We start from the raw sequence: 17,186 nt of genomic DNA on the forward strand, positions 1-17,186 counted from the left end.
ATTATCAGCAATGTGATACAGAAACAGCCAAAGGAGCGAAACCTGACATACTTGAGAGATTTAAGTTATCGCTGTTTTGCCCAAGCAACCGACAAGCACCAAGAGTGACAAACAAGATATTCAACAATATTTGCAGTGGTTCTTACCAGTGTCTAAGGAGTCAAAGGACGCATTATACTAATGCCAGACAGTCTACTGGGATCTGCAAATGACACCTCGAAGATCACTCGCAACATTCAGTGCAAATCAGATGTTTGGAATTGATGCTTAAGTGCAGCTTTAGAGCGAGCCAGTATGCTCAACATTTGTGCAACTGTTGCGAAACAAATGTTTCCGCTGTGTACTAAGCCTAAACAATCATCTCCACTATTATCATCTCCTCTAATTAGTTGCCAACTAAATTGCATCTGGCCCGATCGTTTGATTTATCTCTTATCCAAATTATTGTCTCGTCATGATATTCTCGTAGCTCCTGGGTTCTTTGATCTCTTTGTAGTAGACAAAGTCCCCAGGTCAATGATATTCAAGTATTCGTCACTGGGAGAACGAAAAAACGTAACCTAGACTTCCCCAGATCAGGTGTAAAAATCGTAGATCTTGTCTATCAAGAGGCTGTTCCTAAGCTTTTTTTTATTTTTAAGAGGTTTGACAGAGGGAACTGTAACTGCTATGGTCTCATCGTCCCGAAATCGAATAGGAAAGCCGAGAACGAACATTATCCCATCAGGATAAAATCCGCCCCGGGCGGGAATCGAACCCGCGGCCTAGCGCTTACGTCCCCCGTGCTAACAACTACACTTTATTCAGGATGCCAAATTAGAGTCCTATTAGCTGGCCACAGTGGCCACATTACTCATTAAAGTCAAAAGTAAACAAGTGATCTGGGTGCAAGAAACTCCTGCATTCCGGAAAAAGGATGGTTAATCACTTTATGGGCCTCTATAAACACAAAGGAAGGGTCCCATACAGAGATAACCATGTTCAAACAACTAAAACAGTCATATTAGTCATAGCTTAAACCAACACATCCTTAGAGCCGGGGCCAAAATCAGAATCACTCGGTAGACCAAGCAATCTGATTGGCTGAATATATTGAAATCAACCAATCAGAGAGTTGAACTTAAACCTAGTTTAAATTCCGTGACCCCGGCCATAAGATGTACAGGAGAACAGGTCATTCCTATTCAATTTAACATTGGGCGTTGACGGAACGAAAAAACGTACACTCAGTTATTCGCATTACATAACACTGTTGAGGTTTTGGCAAAGGTAAGAATACTAAGAATGTATGTAAAAGATGTTTCTAGTTCCTTTGATATGTAAAGACACAATACGTAACACAATACATAAACATTTTAGAGGCTGTGTGTGGGTGTTTTTCTCCATCTATGAGCACCATTCGCTTTTGATTTAGCGAATTTGAACGAGGACGCACGAGTGTTTTTGCTGAGGACCACCCAGGTGGCCCAAAAACGTGATTGTTTCTCACCAATCCAGACTTTCAGAAATATTCTTGAAACAATTCAGCAACAATCTAGCAATTTTTTACTCTCCAGACTAATATCTGAAACATTTTTGTCTTTTTGGGGTGCGAAAGTCGGGTGTGAAACAAAAATTCTCGCTCTCAAGCCAGATTGAAGCAAATGTTGGCAAATCAGATGTTTGGAATTGATGCTTCAGTGCAGCTTTAGAGCGAGCCAGTATGCTCAACATCTGTGCAACTGTTGCGGAACAAACGTTTCCGGTGTGTACTAAGCCTAAACAATCATCTCCACTATTATCATCTCCTCTAATTAGTTGCCAACTAAACTGCATCTGGCCCGATCGTTTGATTTACCTCTTATCCAAATTATTGTCTCGTCATGATATTCTCGTAGCTCCTGGGTTCTTTGATCTGTTTGTAGTAGACAAAGTCCCCAGGTCAATGATATTCAAGTATTCGTCACTGGGAGAACGAAAAAACGTAACCTAGACTTCCCCAGATCAGGTGTAAAAATCGTAGATCTTGTCTATCAACAGCCTGTTCCTAAGCTTATTATTTTTTTTAAGAGGTTTGACAGAGGGAACTGTAACTGCTATGGTCTTATCGTCCCGAAATCGAATAGGAAAGCCGACAACGAACATTATCCCATCAGGATAAAATCCGCCCCGGGCGGGAATCGAACCCGCGGCCTAGCGCTTACAAGGCAGACGGTACCAACTAAGCTGACTAGGCTGGCTATTAATTATCTTGATTTCAACCCTACTGTTTACCATCTTCCTCCGGACAAAGTTACTAAGCTAACGAGGCTGGCTTCCTAAGCTTAAACCGACACATCCTTAGAGCCAGGGCCAAAATCAGAATCACTCGGTAGACCAAGCAATCTGATTGGCTGAATATATTGAAATCAACCAATCAGAGAGTTGAACTTAAACCGGCTTCCTAAGCTTAAACCAACACATCCTTAGAGCCAGGGCTAAAATCAGAATCACTCGGTAGACCAAGCGATCTGATTGGCTGAATATATTGAAATCAACCAATCAGAGAGTTGAACTTAAACCTAGTTTAAATTCCGTGACCCCGGCCATAAGATGTACAGGAGAACAGGTCATTCCTATTCAATTTAACATTGGGCGTTGACGGAACGAAAAAACGTACACTCAGTTATTCGCATTACGTAACACTGTTGAGGTTTTGGCAAGGTAAGAATACTAAGAATGTATGTAAAAGATGTTTCTAGTTCCTTTGATATGTAAAGACACAATACTTAAAAAAAATCTCCAAACTTTAATGGCTCAACTACACAAAGCCAGAGGGTAGTTTAGCTACTGACCTCGTGTAAACACCACTGGCATCCAGTAACACTCCAGTTTTCCAGTTCAATAGTTGGTCAGGTTCAGCTAATTTGAGCAAGAAATCAAACAGAAGAAGCTCAATCTTTGGAGCTCTACAAATCCTTCCCCAGGGCCTGCTCTAATCCTTCTTCCAGACCCGCTAAACAATTGAATATCTCAATCTGAGCAATCTCACTGCGATTGTAAATACAGTAATAGTAGGTTGTCACTGGGCGAAGGGTATAATTACTTTCTCAGAGGTCTGAGTTTCTAAACGGATCATTTAACGTCGGTCCTGTTATTCTCCCATATCAAATGTACCTTATCAAGCAGGACAAGAAGTACGAGGGTGGATCAATAAGTACCTGTGTTTGGGGACATGATACAACATTGAGCAAACTTATTGTCCTATTGATAGATTGACATCTCAAATGCTTATGCTAGAAATTTCTAATCGATAAATCTATTAGTATTGATTTTTCGGTCGATTGAAGTGGAATACGTCGCTCCTGTTATGGGCCCATATCAAATGTACCTTATCAAGCAGGACAAGAAGTACATACTGAAATCTCTATGTAAATAGCGTAAATCAACGGTTCCAAAACTCTTTTTTTCTACGCGGCCCCTTTCTTTTCAATTGTGAAGGTGCCACGGCCCCTTTACAATATTTTGTGACTCAACGTTACCAGAGAGCCATTTCTTGCGACCCCCTGGAGATCTTTCGCGGCCCCCGAGGGGACCCCAGTTTGGGAATCGCTAGTGTAAATATTATGTACCTGGAGTATAAAGTGTACATATATTATGTAAATATTATGTACATGGAGTAAATAAATAATCTAAATGTAAATAAAGGTACACGAGGAGTCATAAAGAAGAACTGGGAGCAACGAGCTCCCATTTAGCTTCCGACGTATCAGAGATGGAAACATACTCAATTACTCATCCATGATATGCCTAAAATATATGTATTATTTACAGAGTCCTTCAAATATGACGTTTATTTTTCTTAAAATATGACTCTAAAAATATGACTTTATGACGTTTATTTTTCGTGAAATATGGTGTAAATATTATGTACCTGGAGTATACAATAGTGTATATATATTATGTAAATATTATCTACATGGAGTAAATAAATAATTTAAATGTAAATAAAGGTACACGAGGAGTCATAAAGAAGAACTAGGAGCAACGAGCTCCCATTTAGCTTCCGACGTATCAGAGATGGAAACATACTCAATTACTCATCCATGATATGCCTAAAATATATGTATTATTTATTATCATTCATGTACCTAAAACATGAGTTTTTAAGATATGCTCAAAAATACGCGTGTTTCAAAACTGTGTTTGGGAGAGATGTAAATTCACATAGGGCTGGACAAAATGGGCCACTAGATAGGGAGTCCCAAGTCCGATCACCCTCTGAAAACTGGAAACTCCAACTTAAGTGTTTGTGGTTCTCTTAACATGCGTCCAAACATAGTCAATAATGGCATACTCAATTACTCATCCACGATATGCCTAAAATATAAGTATTATTTATCATTGATGTACCTAAAACATGAGTTTTTATGATATGCTCAAAAATACGCGTGTTTAAAAACTATGTTTGGGAGAGATGTAAATTCACATAGGGCTGGACAAAATGGGCCACTAGATAGGGAATCCCAAGTCCGATCACCCTCTGAAAACTGGAAACTCCAACTCAAGTGTTTGTGGTTCTCTTAACATGCGTCCAAACATAGTCAATAATGGAAAAATGAAGATGTTTGTTACTCGTTGATTGCCAGGAAACAAATTCACATAGGGCTGGACAAAATGGGCCACTAGATAGGGAATACCAAGTCCGATCACCCTCTGAAAACTGGAAACTCCAACTTAAGTGTTTGTGGTTCTCTTAACATGCGTCCAAACATAGTCAATAATGGGAATTCACATAGGGCTGGACAAAATGGGCCACTAGATAGGGAATCCCAAGTCCGATCACCCTCTGAAAACTGGAAACTCCAACTTAAGTGTTTGTGGTTCTCTTAACATGCGTCCAAACATGGTCAATAATGGAAAAATGAAGATGTTTGTTACTCGTTGATTGCCAGGAAACAATTTGTCATCGCGCGATAAGAGCAATCATTATTACAAATTCTAATTAGTTACTTGAATACACACATGATGAATCTCAAATGTAAATAATAATAATAATTAATAAACAAATAAAACACATCGCCAGTGCCAATTTTTTAATATGTACAACCAATTACGTACTATCATAGGTATACCTTCCCTCCTTTTGTTCTTCAAACAAAATGTCCCCAATTTTCCGAGACTAGACTGACGACGACCTGACGGGTCACCCAATATTTGGAAAATAGAGAATGGTCCCAATTTTCCAAGTACGGTCAACCAGTATGTTGGAAGAAGAAATACAAGTAGAATATCCCCAATTTTACGAGTCCGAGGTTACTCAGTACATATGTGGAATTTTTAATATGTACAACCAATTAGGTACTATTATACCTAGGTATACCTTCCCTCCTTTTGTTCTTCAAACAAAATGTCCCCAATTTTCCGAGACTAGACCTGACGACGGCGTGACGGGTCAACCAATATTTGGAAAATACAGAATGGTCCCAATTTTCCAAGTCGATACGTACGGTCAACCAGTATGTTGGAAGAAGAAATACAAGTAGAATATCCCCAATTTTACGAGTCCGAGGTTACTCAGTACATATGTGGAAAAAAAGAATGTGCCCCAAATTTTGAAGCACGACTCGACTGTCCCCAATTTTCCGATTCAAGACAGACGTTCACCCAGTATTTTGGAAGATAAAGTACAAGCAGAATAGAACAGACATGAGACCAGACGAGCGTGTGGGTGTTTTATATGCACGATGATTACCCTCGCCTGTTGTCGAGACGATTATTCTCTTAGGAGAGCAAGGTAGTGAGCTGCCCTAATAGCTAATGTAATCTGCCCTCTGTTCATACCCACGTGCAATAGCTAAGATGTAATAACGTGCCCTAGTCTAATAGCTAATGTAATCTGCCCTCTTCCCATACCCACGTGCAATAGCTAAGATGTAATAAGACTACATATTATGTTATAATAAGATGTGCATGTGTAATAATTGAGATTCCTTGGATACCTAGCTGATATTGCTGCAAAAATCCCCTAGTAACTAGCAAATATGTTAAAATCCCATAGGGCAAGTTTTTGTCTTGGAGGAAACCTTCGAATTTGAGAAGAGCCATTTGTGGACCATCTAAGAGGAAACACTACTGACGGACTCGAAAGAAAGCTTGACAATTACCTACTACCATAACAACTTCTGGTGTTTTCCGATAGTTTCCCACTTGCTTGAGAGTTACTGAAAACCTCAAGAACATCTCGGCAGAGAACGAAGAATTCAACCCCACATATAAATCCTAAACTGCAAAAACATGGGCTAAGACCAAATTTCCATGTCCGAAAAAGAAGAAAAACTCGAGACGAGAAATCTCAGCATAGTTCACGCACACTGACGAAATAATCGACCTATCTCTGACGTACGTAGGTGAACCTAATGATGTGTATGTGGATCTCAGCATCATAATCATCACAAAATGACCACACGATTGCCCTAACCCTAATGATATGGGAAATTACCAAACATGGGAAACAATGGAAAAACACCAGAAGCAAGAAATTATTCTTGGGCAACACCAAAATGAAAATTACTAGCATCAAAATGTGAAAACCATATCCCAAAATTACTAGAATGATGCGGAGAAGTAGGTACATACTCGTAATATCCCAAAATCACTAGGATCAATGTGTGGAAACAACAACAAACCAAAATCACTAAAATCTAAACATGGCACTACAATCAAAATGTGGGAGCAAATAAAGCAATAAAATTCGTTCTAGAATCAACTGAGGAGTTGGTAGCGATTCCTTTTGAAACGCGTGAAATTTCCAAATCGGCGTGTCTCAAACCAGAAATACCCAGGAGCGCTGAATCTTTGTTGAACCAAAACGCAGACAACTTTTTGATATGATCACTTTGTTGTGATACCTCGTGTTCTGACTACCTTTCTAGCTTCAGCAATCAGATAGATAACGTCAGTTATTGAATCAGTGTGGGCGAACCAGCGCAGCAGCGGCGTTAACATCGAAGCAAACAAAGTTAACAAAGTCTTTCGCAAAAACGGAAAATGTCCAAGTTCACACACAATCCGCGAAACATGCAGACGACAAGCAAACCATTTCAACGCAAGAATACGCGACGATAAGATAAAAACTGGAAGTTCTGACCATTTAAATGGTTACACTTTTTCAAATAAGTACATTAGATTACCTCTCTTTCCCTCCCTCTCTCTCTCCCTCTTCCTCCCTCCCCCTCTCTTTCGTTAAGTGAGCTTTTACATGCAACAAGAAGTATTGACTGCAAACGGTGAAAAACTAGCTAGGTAATAGTAATAATAATAGTAGTAGTAATAATACTAATAATAGGTAATAATAGTAATAATAAAAGTAATAGTAATTAGTAATAATATTAAAAGTAATTCATACTGGGGCTTTGGCGACATTTTTCTGACGTTTGGCGCGTCTCCCTGAATTCCGAATAATTGTGCTAATCATGTTTGCATTTGAGGAATTTGCATGTAACATGACAGGATGTGTGCATTTGTGCACGTTTCCAAGTCTTGGGTCGGTGTTCCCTTGTGTTTTATGCTGGTTGATTTATTGGATTAATTTTAGCCAGTAATACATACTAACATACATAGTAATACATATGAAGTTTTCCTCTACAACTACCTGAAAATGGCTACTTTCTCTGAGTATATCTCTTAATAGCGATGAAAACATTTGAGGAATTTGCATGTGCATGTAACATGACAGGATGTGTGCATTTGTGCACGTTTCCAAGTCTTGGGTCGGTGTTCCCTTGTGTTTTATGCTGGTTGATTTATTGGATTAATTTTAGCCAGTAATACATACATAGTAATACATATGAAGTTTTCCTCTACAACTACCTGAAAATGGCTACTTTCTCTGAGTATATCTCTTAATAGCGATGAAAATCTCATTTTACAATATGCCTCGGGACGTCAAAGGGCTAAAATATCGACGGATCGAGACAAAACCAAAGGGCTAAGATAATTTTATGACCTATTCTTATCTTGCGTTCCCAAGTCATTGAAAAGGGAAATAAGAGAAATGGAAGAGAATGGAGAGAGCAGAATAGGTGTCAATAGTTTGATTGTGTTATTGGTAAATAGAAAGTCATAAACTGCAGTGATATGTGTCACATGTGAGGGCCCTTTAGGTCCTGGAGTGACTGATTTGTTAAGGTTGTAGAGACCTTTAGAAATCCAGGACTTGAAAGAGATAAAAAGGGAGACAAAATAGGCCGGGAAAATCTAGCAGCATGCATTTGCGCAGATGGTCACGTATATGGTTACCCTACAACCCCAAGAATCCCAGAAAGTTGATCATTTTTTGGGTGTTTAGATTATGACCGGGGGAATTTGTACAAAAGTCGGAGGAATTTTAACACCCCCTACAGATCCTGAACCTGTTGTACACCAGAAGTTCTGTACCACACACATTAAGATCATGCCAGCAATAACAACGTAACGAGATTTTGTAGAGCTTGAGAAAATATCAGAGAGCATTTTAAAAACATTGGATGCTGCAAACAATTGCAAGTCTGTTGTCTGTACTCTTGCAGAGCAAACCTTTAGCGCAGAAATTCTTTGGAGCAACCTTTAGCGCAGAAATTCTTTGTAGCAAATTTTAGCACAGGAATTCTTGGTAACAAAAAAAAAAAAAAAAAAAAATGTTTTTTTTTTGGAAAAGGGGTCCGGAAATGGTGTTTTTTAAAGGGGTTTTTTTTTGGTACCTGCTAAAAATAGTCAACAGTTCAGCAGTTGTTTTGGAGAACCCTGTCCTCAGATTCTTCAGCCATGATATCCTTCTTCCACGATCTCTTTCACACTTTCCCTTGGCTTTTAGGAGCTTGTACTTTGTGTGTCCAAGATATTCAAGTTTACTTCTTATGACGTGACGGTGTTGATTACGGGGAGGATTTCATACAGTTATGGGAAAGAGAAGGTGAGTGGTTACAACAAAATGCTCCATAAAGCTATAAACCAATCTGGCTTATCAAAATGCCGCTGATATACGCGGTGTCCACACTCCATACTTTCGTTAAACCTCCTCCCTTTCAATCTACCTTTTCTTTAAGTCCCATTTCTTCCTCTTCATCGTAATCTTTTCCTTCTCATTCTCTTACTTCAAATCAGTCAAATTCCAACTCCTCAAATTCCTCAGTATTGGCGGCACCAAGTCTGCAATCCGGAATAAAACCCACACCATGCCCTGTGGGTTCAAAGAGGACATCATCTCATTATTGTCGAACAAGCTGCACCCATACCATCTCGGTCTCGTATATTCAGCACAAAACGATCGGGCTCTCTTTATGCTAATTTCCCATTCAACGCTCACATCCAGTTTCAGCAATATTACTCCAGCAATAATAAGACAGGTGCCCTTTAACTTCGACCTTGGATTCCTGGTAGTCATTTTCATAAAGATAGTGCTAGTTATTTTTATTTTAAGATTGTCCAGCAGTTGGATCGGGAAAAGAGTTCGTTAGCGCCAAGAATTGACATCACACAACTAACGACTGTATACTTATTCGAGATCGGAAAATATAGACATGATACCTCCTGGTTCATGATACCTGGTAAAATATAGACTGTACTGGTCATCACATCACTATTCACTGTATATGCTGGAACTGTCAGCGTGTCAGCAAGTCAACGCCAACATAACAGGAATTTTTGGTGACCGCTCATGTCATAAAAAAAAACACAAGTATGACATACGAGTATGTACCTGCTAAAAATAGTCAACAGTTCAGCAGTTGTTTTGGAGAACCCTGTCCTCAGATTCTTCAGCCATGATATCCTTCTTCCACGATCTCTTTCACACTTTATTTATTTATTTGTACATATTTTATTTATTTGATGTACATTTATTTATTTATTTGTACATTTTTTATTTATTTGTACATTTATTTATTTTCCCTTGGCTTTTAGGAGCTTGTACTTTGTGTCGTTTGTGTGTCCAAGATATTCAAGTTTACTTCTTATGACGTGACGCTGTTGATTGCGGGGAGGATTTCATACAGTTATGGGAAAGAGAAGGTGAGTGGTTTAAACAAAATGCTCCATAAAGCCATAAACCAATCTGGCTTATCAAAATGCCGCTGATATACGCGGTGTCCACACTCCATACTTTCGTTAAACCTCCTCCCTTTCAATCTACCTTTTCTTTAAGTCCCATTTCTTCCTCTTCATCGTAATCTTTTCCTTCTCATCCTCTTACTTCAAATCAGTCAAATTCCAACTCGTCAAATTCCTCAGTATTGGCGGCACCAAGTCTGCAATCCGGAATAAAACCCACACCATGCCCTGTGGGTTCAAAGAGGACATCATCTCTCCTCAGATTCTTCAGCCATGATATCCTTCTTCCACGATCTCTTTCACACTTTCCCTTGGCTTTTAGGAGCTTGTACTTTGTGTGTCCAAGATATTCAAGTTTACTTCTTATGACGTGACGGTGTTGATTACGGGGAGGATTTCATACAGTTATGGGAAAGAGAAGGTGAGTGGTTACAACAAAATGCTCCATAAAGCTATAAACCAATCTGGCTTATCAAAATGCCGCTGATATACGCGGTGTCCACACTCCATATTTTCGTCAAACCTCCTCTCTTTCAATTTACCTTTTCTTTAAGTCCCATTTCTTCCTCTTCATCGTAATCTTTTCCTTCTCATTCTCTTACTTCAAATCAGTCAAATTCCAACTCCTCAAATTCCTCAGTATTGGCGGCACCAAGTCTGCAATCCGGAATAAAACCCACACCATGCCCTGTCAATCTTTTCCTTCTTATTCTCTTACTACAAATCAGTCAAATTCCAACTCCTCAAATTCCTCAGTATTGGCGGCACCAAGTCTGCAATCCGGAATAAAACCCACACCATGCCCTGTGGGTTCAAAGAGGACATCATCTCATTATTGTCGAACAAGCTGCACCCATACCATCTCGGTCTCGTATATTCAGCACAAAACGATCGGGCTCTCTTTATGCTAATTTCCCATTCAACGCTCACATCCAGTTTCAGCAATAATAAGACAGGTGCCCTTTAACTTCGACCTTGGATTCCTGGTAGTCATTTTCATAAAGATAGTGCTAGTTATTTTTATTTTCTTAAAGTTAATGCTAGTCATTTTAATTTACTTTAATAAAGATAATGGGAAAGTGAAAACAATCCTGGCTATAGGTTTTGACAAGCAATGAGGAATCTTTTAGTTATCTTTATGGGAGAGGTATTCTGAAGGAGCTAAGCCAGAAGAGATAACGTGAAGTTCCAGGGACAAAGCAATCTTCGGTTTCTTCAAATTAAATTGATCCCAAGGGCAAGGAAAACCTCTAGACCCAAGGACAAAGTACAACAAAGAGGAAGTTTTGAAGGAATAGAGTAAGAATAGAACACATTTGCATTCCGTTATTTCAAATTCAAGGGATTTCTTTATGTAATTTTCTCAAGGTGTTGTACCGATTTGAAATAGAATGACGGACAAGCACAATTACAAGAGAGGCACACTGAGATAAAGATTGATAATTTTTATCAGCAATATGATACAGAAACAGCCAAAGGAGTAAAAACTGAGATAGGTACTCAAACTCAAGTGATTTTCAGTTTTCAGCCCAAGTAACGGACAAGCACCAAGAGTGACAAACAAGATATTCAGCAATATTTGCAGTGGTTCTTACCAGTGTTTAAGGAGTCAAAGGACGCATTATACTAATGCCAGACAGTCTACTGGGATCTGCAAATGACACCTCGAAGATCACTCGCAACATTCAGTATGATATCAATCACCATAAATCGCCGCGGTCATCAAAGAGAATTTTGTTATTACTGGAAGGAATTTAATGATTGTTACAAATGTTATTTCTTCGATGCATTAAACTGTGTTAAATTGCCTGCCTTGGACTCGAACCACCAGCCTCAAGATACGAAGTCCCCCGTGCTAACCACCGCAGCAGCGGCGTTAATGTCGAAGCAAACAAAGTTAACAAAGTCTTTCGCAAAAACGGAAAGCAAACCATTTCAACGCAAGAATACGCGACGATAAGATAAAAACTGGAAGTTCTGACCATTTAAATAGTCATTAGATAAATGGAGCATTAAATGAAAATATATGACCCGTGACTAGAAAGACGGGGGAGAGGAGTGTCTGGCTTGATTAGAAAAAACTATCAAGTTTCCTAGACATGTCAAGAGACACAATAGACGAGAAGATAATGTAGAAAACATACAAATGGTGTATTTTATGTCACTATCAAGTTTCCTAGACATGTCAAGAGACACAATAGACGAGAAGATAATGTAGAAAACATACAAATGGTGTATTTTATGTCTGCTTCAAGACTTCAACCCCCATTAATTTCTTACAAAAGAGAGGGTGGACAGTGAGATATGTGCCGGAAAAACGGATGGTCTGTCGCTTTGAATCTGTTAAATGAAGTGGGACTGATCCCTGATGTCTATCAAGGCTTGGAAGTTGTAAGGCCTCTTAAGTTTAATGTCTAGTGTAATAGCTAATGTAATCTGCCCTCTGCCCATACCCACGTGCAATAGCTAAGATGTAATAACATGTCCATGTGTAATAGCTGAGATTCCTTGGATACCTAGCTGATATTGCTGTTAAAATCCCCTAGAAAATCCATAGGGCAAGTTTTTGCCTTGGAGAAAATCTTTGAATTTCCGAAAAACCTTTTAAGGACCATCCAAGAGGAAACACAACTGATGAACCCGAAAGAAAGCTCGACAATTACCTACTACCATCTTATATTATAAGAACGAGTTCTACCATAACAACTTCTGGTGTTTTCCGATGGTTTCCCACTTGCTTGAGAGTTACTGAAAACCTCAAGAACATCTCGGCAAAGAACGAAGAATTCAACCCCACATATAAATCCTAAAATGCCAAAAACATGGGCTAAGACCAAATTTCCATGTCCGAAAAAGAAGAAAAACTCGAGACGAGAAATCTCAGCATAGTTCACGCACACTGACGAAATAATCGACCAATCTCTGACGTAGGTGAACCTAATGATGAGTATGTGGACCTCATCATCATAATGATCACCAAATGACCACACGATTGCCCTAACCCTACTACTGGAAGGAATTTAATGATTGTTCCAAATGTTATTTCTTCGATGCATTAAACTGTGTTAAATTGCCTGCCATGGACTCGAACCACCAGCCTCAAGATACGAAGTCCCCCGTGCTAACCACTTTATTCAGGATGCCAAAGTAGAGTCCTATTAGCTGGCCACATTACTCATTAAAGTCAAAAGTAAACAAGTGATCTGGGTGCCAGAGACTCCTGCATTCCGGAAAAAGGATGGTTAATCACTTTATGGGCCTCTTTAAACACAAAGGAAGGGTCCCATACAGAGATAACCATGTTCAAACAACTAAAACAGTCATATTAGTCATGTTGGTGATGTTGGCTTCTGATTAGGATTAAAGACCTCTTCAGCATAAAGACCATAAAGTTGTACATCTGAGCAAATAAAGAATACGTCGGTCCTGTTATTCTCCCATATCAAATGTACCTTATCAAGCAGGACAAGAAGTACGAGGGTGGATCAATAAGTACCTGTGTTTGGGGACATGATACAACATTGAGCAAACTTATTGTCCTATTGATAGATTGACATCTCAAATGCTTATGCTAGAAATTTCTAATCGATAAATCTATTAGTATTGATTTTTCGGTCGATTGAAGTTGTTGTGTTCGCAGTAGTTGACTGTGATGGGAAAAGGACAGTACCGCGCAGTCATTTCATTCCTCATTTTGGACGGGAAAAAGTGTGATGAGATCAAATCAAAGTTAGATGCTGTGTGTGGGGGTTTTTTCTCCATCTATGAACACCATTCGCTTTTGATTTAGCGAATTTGAACGAGGATGCACGAGTGTTTTTGCTGAGGACCACCCAGGTGGCCCAAAAACGTGCGTACCGAAGAACTTGTGGAAAAAGTCCATGATCTGGTGGTCCTAGACCGACGGACGAAAGTGTGTGTTGTAGCTGAGAGTGTGGACATTCTTTATGGAACAGTTTTCAAGATCCTTCATGAGATGCTGGGTATGAAAAACCTATCCGCCCAATGGCTGCCGCGACTGTCACAATGGGTGCCGCGACTGACAGCAAGTGACTTGTTCAAAGGCTTGTCTAGACCTATGGAAACGCAATCCAAGTGAATTTTTGCATTGAGTTGTGACCGTGGATGAGTTTTGTATCCATCACTACAACCCTGACACAAAACGAGAGTCAAACAATGGACTGCGGCTGGAGAATCTGCCCCAAGCTGGCAAAATCAGTCAAATCGGCCGAAAAAGTGATTTTCCGGCAGATCTGACCGTTTTCTGGGATTCAAATGGAATAATTCTCATGGACTTCTTTAAAAAAGGTAAAACGATAACTGGACTGAACTTTTGACAAGATTTGATGAAGCAGTGCAGCTCAAACGCCCCCATTTTGCAACGAAAAAACTGCTGTTCCACCATGACAATGCCCCGTCTCACACCTCAACAATTGTCAAGGCTAAACTCCACCATTTTGGTTAGGAATTGTTGCTACAACCACTCTACTCAACTAACTTGACTCCCTATGATTATTTTTTGTTCTCTAACTTGAAAATTCGGATCAGAGGAAAGTGGTTCACCTCAAAGGATGACGTGGGCACCCCAAAAAAACGCTATTTTGAGGAATTTGATGGCAGCTGCTATTTGGAAGGGTTAAAAATGTGGCAGGGACGTTGGGTTAAGTGTGTGGCTCTAAAAATAGACTAAGTTGAAAAATAGAACCAAAACATGTAGGTATCTTGCACCATTTTCTCAAACACAGGTACTTATTGATCCACCCTCGTACATACTGAAATCTCTATGTAAATAGCGTAAATCAGCGGTTCCCAAACTCTTTTCTACGCGGCCCCTTTCTTTTCAATTGTGAAGGCGCCACGACCCCTTTACTATATTTTATGTGACTCAAAGTTACCAGAGAGCCATTTCTTGCGGCCCCCTGGAGATCTTTCGCGGCCCCCGAGGAGACCCCAGTTTGCGAATCGCTAGTGTAAATATTACGTACCTGGAGTATACAATAGTGTACTATATTATGTAAATATTATCTACATGGAGTAAATAAATAATCTAAATGTAAATAAAGGTACACGAGGAGTCATAAAGAAGAACTGGGAGCAACGAGCTCCCATTTAGCTCGGCCATAAGATGAACAGGAGACCAGGTCATTCCTATTCAATTTAACATTGGGCGTTGACGGAACGAAAAAACGTACACCCAGATATTCGCATTACATAACACTGTTGAGGTTTTGGCAAGGTAAGAATACTAAGAATGTATGTAAAAGATGTTTCTAGTTCCTTTGATATGTAAAGACACAATACGTAACACAATACATAAACATGTATCTGAGGGATTCTACTGCCATCTTTCTAGTTTCTAACGTAACACACTACGTAAACATGTATGTATTCTATAATGTCATCTCTCTAGTTTCTACTACTGACAAATGCAAAACCTATTCAAGTTATTCAATCCTCCAGGAAAACCGTGCAGCAGTTCTGTGATCTTTGATTTGATCTGGAGATCTGCCGTAAATGCAAAATCTATATGTAAATGCAAACCCGATTCATCGAATCAATATACAATACCAATTCTTCCAAATAAGGCATATTGTAATCGTTGATATCGCTTACATTGGACATGGCAGGTCACACATACTGAGTACGGCAGATAGCGCTATTGTTCCCATGGTTATAAATTACTTGGCAAAGGCGCTGCTCAAACTGTTCCTGATTCTTCTGAAACCAGCGCTTCTCAAGGAATATGTCTAGATTGTCCAGCAGTTGGATCGGGAAAAAAAAGTTCGTCAGCGCCAAGAATTGACATCACACAACTAACGACTGTAATTTGTTTGTGACTTGGAAATCTTTGCCATATTCTTGGAATACCTGAAAATTAGAATTGGAAAGAGGAAAGTCAGCAAAGGTTGCCAATTGTGCAAATCGCATTAAAAAGACGACTGTAATTTGTTTGTGACTTGGAAATCTATGTCATATTCTTGGAATACCTGAAAATTAGGATTGGAAAGAGGAAAGTCAGCAAAGGTTGCCAATTGTGCAAATGGCTCACCAATAAAAACATTACCTACCTCTGTTGGAGTTTCGACAACATCTCATTCTAAGAGAAAAAACAACTAACGACTGTAATTTGTTTGTGACTTGGAAATCTTTGTCATATTCTTGGAATACCTGAAAATTAGGATTGGAAAGAGGAAAGGCAGCAAAGGTTGCCACTTGTGCAAATGGCTCACCATTAAAAACATTACCTACCTCTGTTGGAGTTTCGACAACATCTCATTCTAAGAGAAAAAACAACAACAAAACACCACCACTACCAGAAACAAAACATTACCACGACCAACAAAAACACCATCAAACCATCAACAGCAAAATAACAACAGACTAGGGAGAATTAATGACACCATGGCGGAAATTAGGAAAGGTTGTGAATCGCTCCTCAGAGAATAAAAACCAATAAATAATAGTGCACGGAGTGCTGAGGGCAAAATGTTTTGCAACATCATAATCGTAATCACTAGACTTCTCATCGGAAATAAGGAAAGGTTGTGAATCGCTCCTAAGAGAATAAAAACCAATAAATAATAGTGCACGGAGTGCTGAGGGCAAAATGTTTTGCAACATCATAATCGTAATCACTAGACTTCTCAGCGGAAATAAGGAAAGGTTGTGAATCGCTCCTAAGAGAATAAAACCAATAAATAATAGTGCACGGAGTGCTGAGGGCAAAATGTTTTGCAACATCATAATCGTAATCACTAGACTTCTCAAGTTCATGGTCTTCTCACTTGAGTTACATTAGCATGTAGTTATTGTAGTTGTACTACATTAGCATATAGTTATTGTAGTTGTAATATTTAGCATGTAGTTATTGTAGTTGTAATATCCAGCATGTAGTTATTGTAGTTGTGTTACGTGTGTTAAATTAGTTTAATTAATGTAAGTTATACCTATTGTAGTATATTGACAATACTAGCGTGCATTTATAGTAGTCGTATTAAAATTTAAAGTTACATATATAAAATTATGTATGTAGTAGTTGTATATTGTTGGAAATATCAGCATACCTATAGTTTTGCTCCATTTTTTTTTTTTTTTTTTTTTTTTTTTTTCCAAGGCTTTTTAACCCTGGAATTTTTGGG

The 17,186-nt window shown here is 39.1% G+C and overlaps 1 long non-coding RNA gene across 1 annotated transcript; it reads left to right on the forward strand.

Annotated features, from left to right (window-relative positions):
- The first annotated feature begins 1,355 nt into the window (after positions 1 to 1,355).
- LOC113469389 lies at positions 1,356 to 14,463 on the forward strand. The gene is made up of 2 exons (XR_003392829.1): positions 1,356 to 1,461; positions 13,885 to 14,463. It is a non-coding gene; the product is annotated as an uncharacterized LOC113469389 (long non-coding RNA).
- Positions 14,464 to 17,186: the final 2,723 nt, after the last annotated feature.

Source organism: Diaphorina citri, unplaced genomic scaffold (genome assembly GCF_000475195.1).
Source record: "Diaphorina citri unplaced genomic scaffold, Diaci psyllid genome assembly version 1.1 scaffold1054, whole genome shotgun sequence".
Classification (NCBI taxonomy): Eukaryota; Metazoa; Arthropoda; class Insecta; order Hemiptera; family Psyllidae; genus Diaphorina; species Diaphorina citri.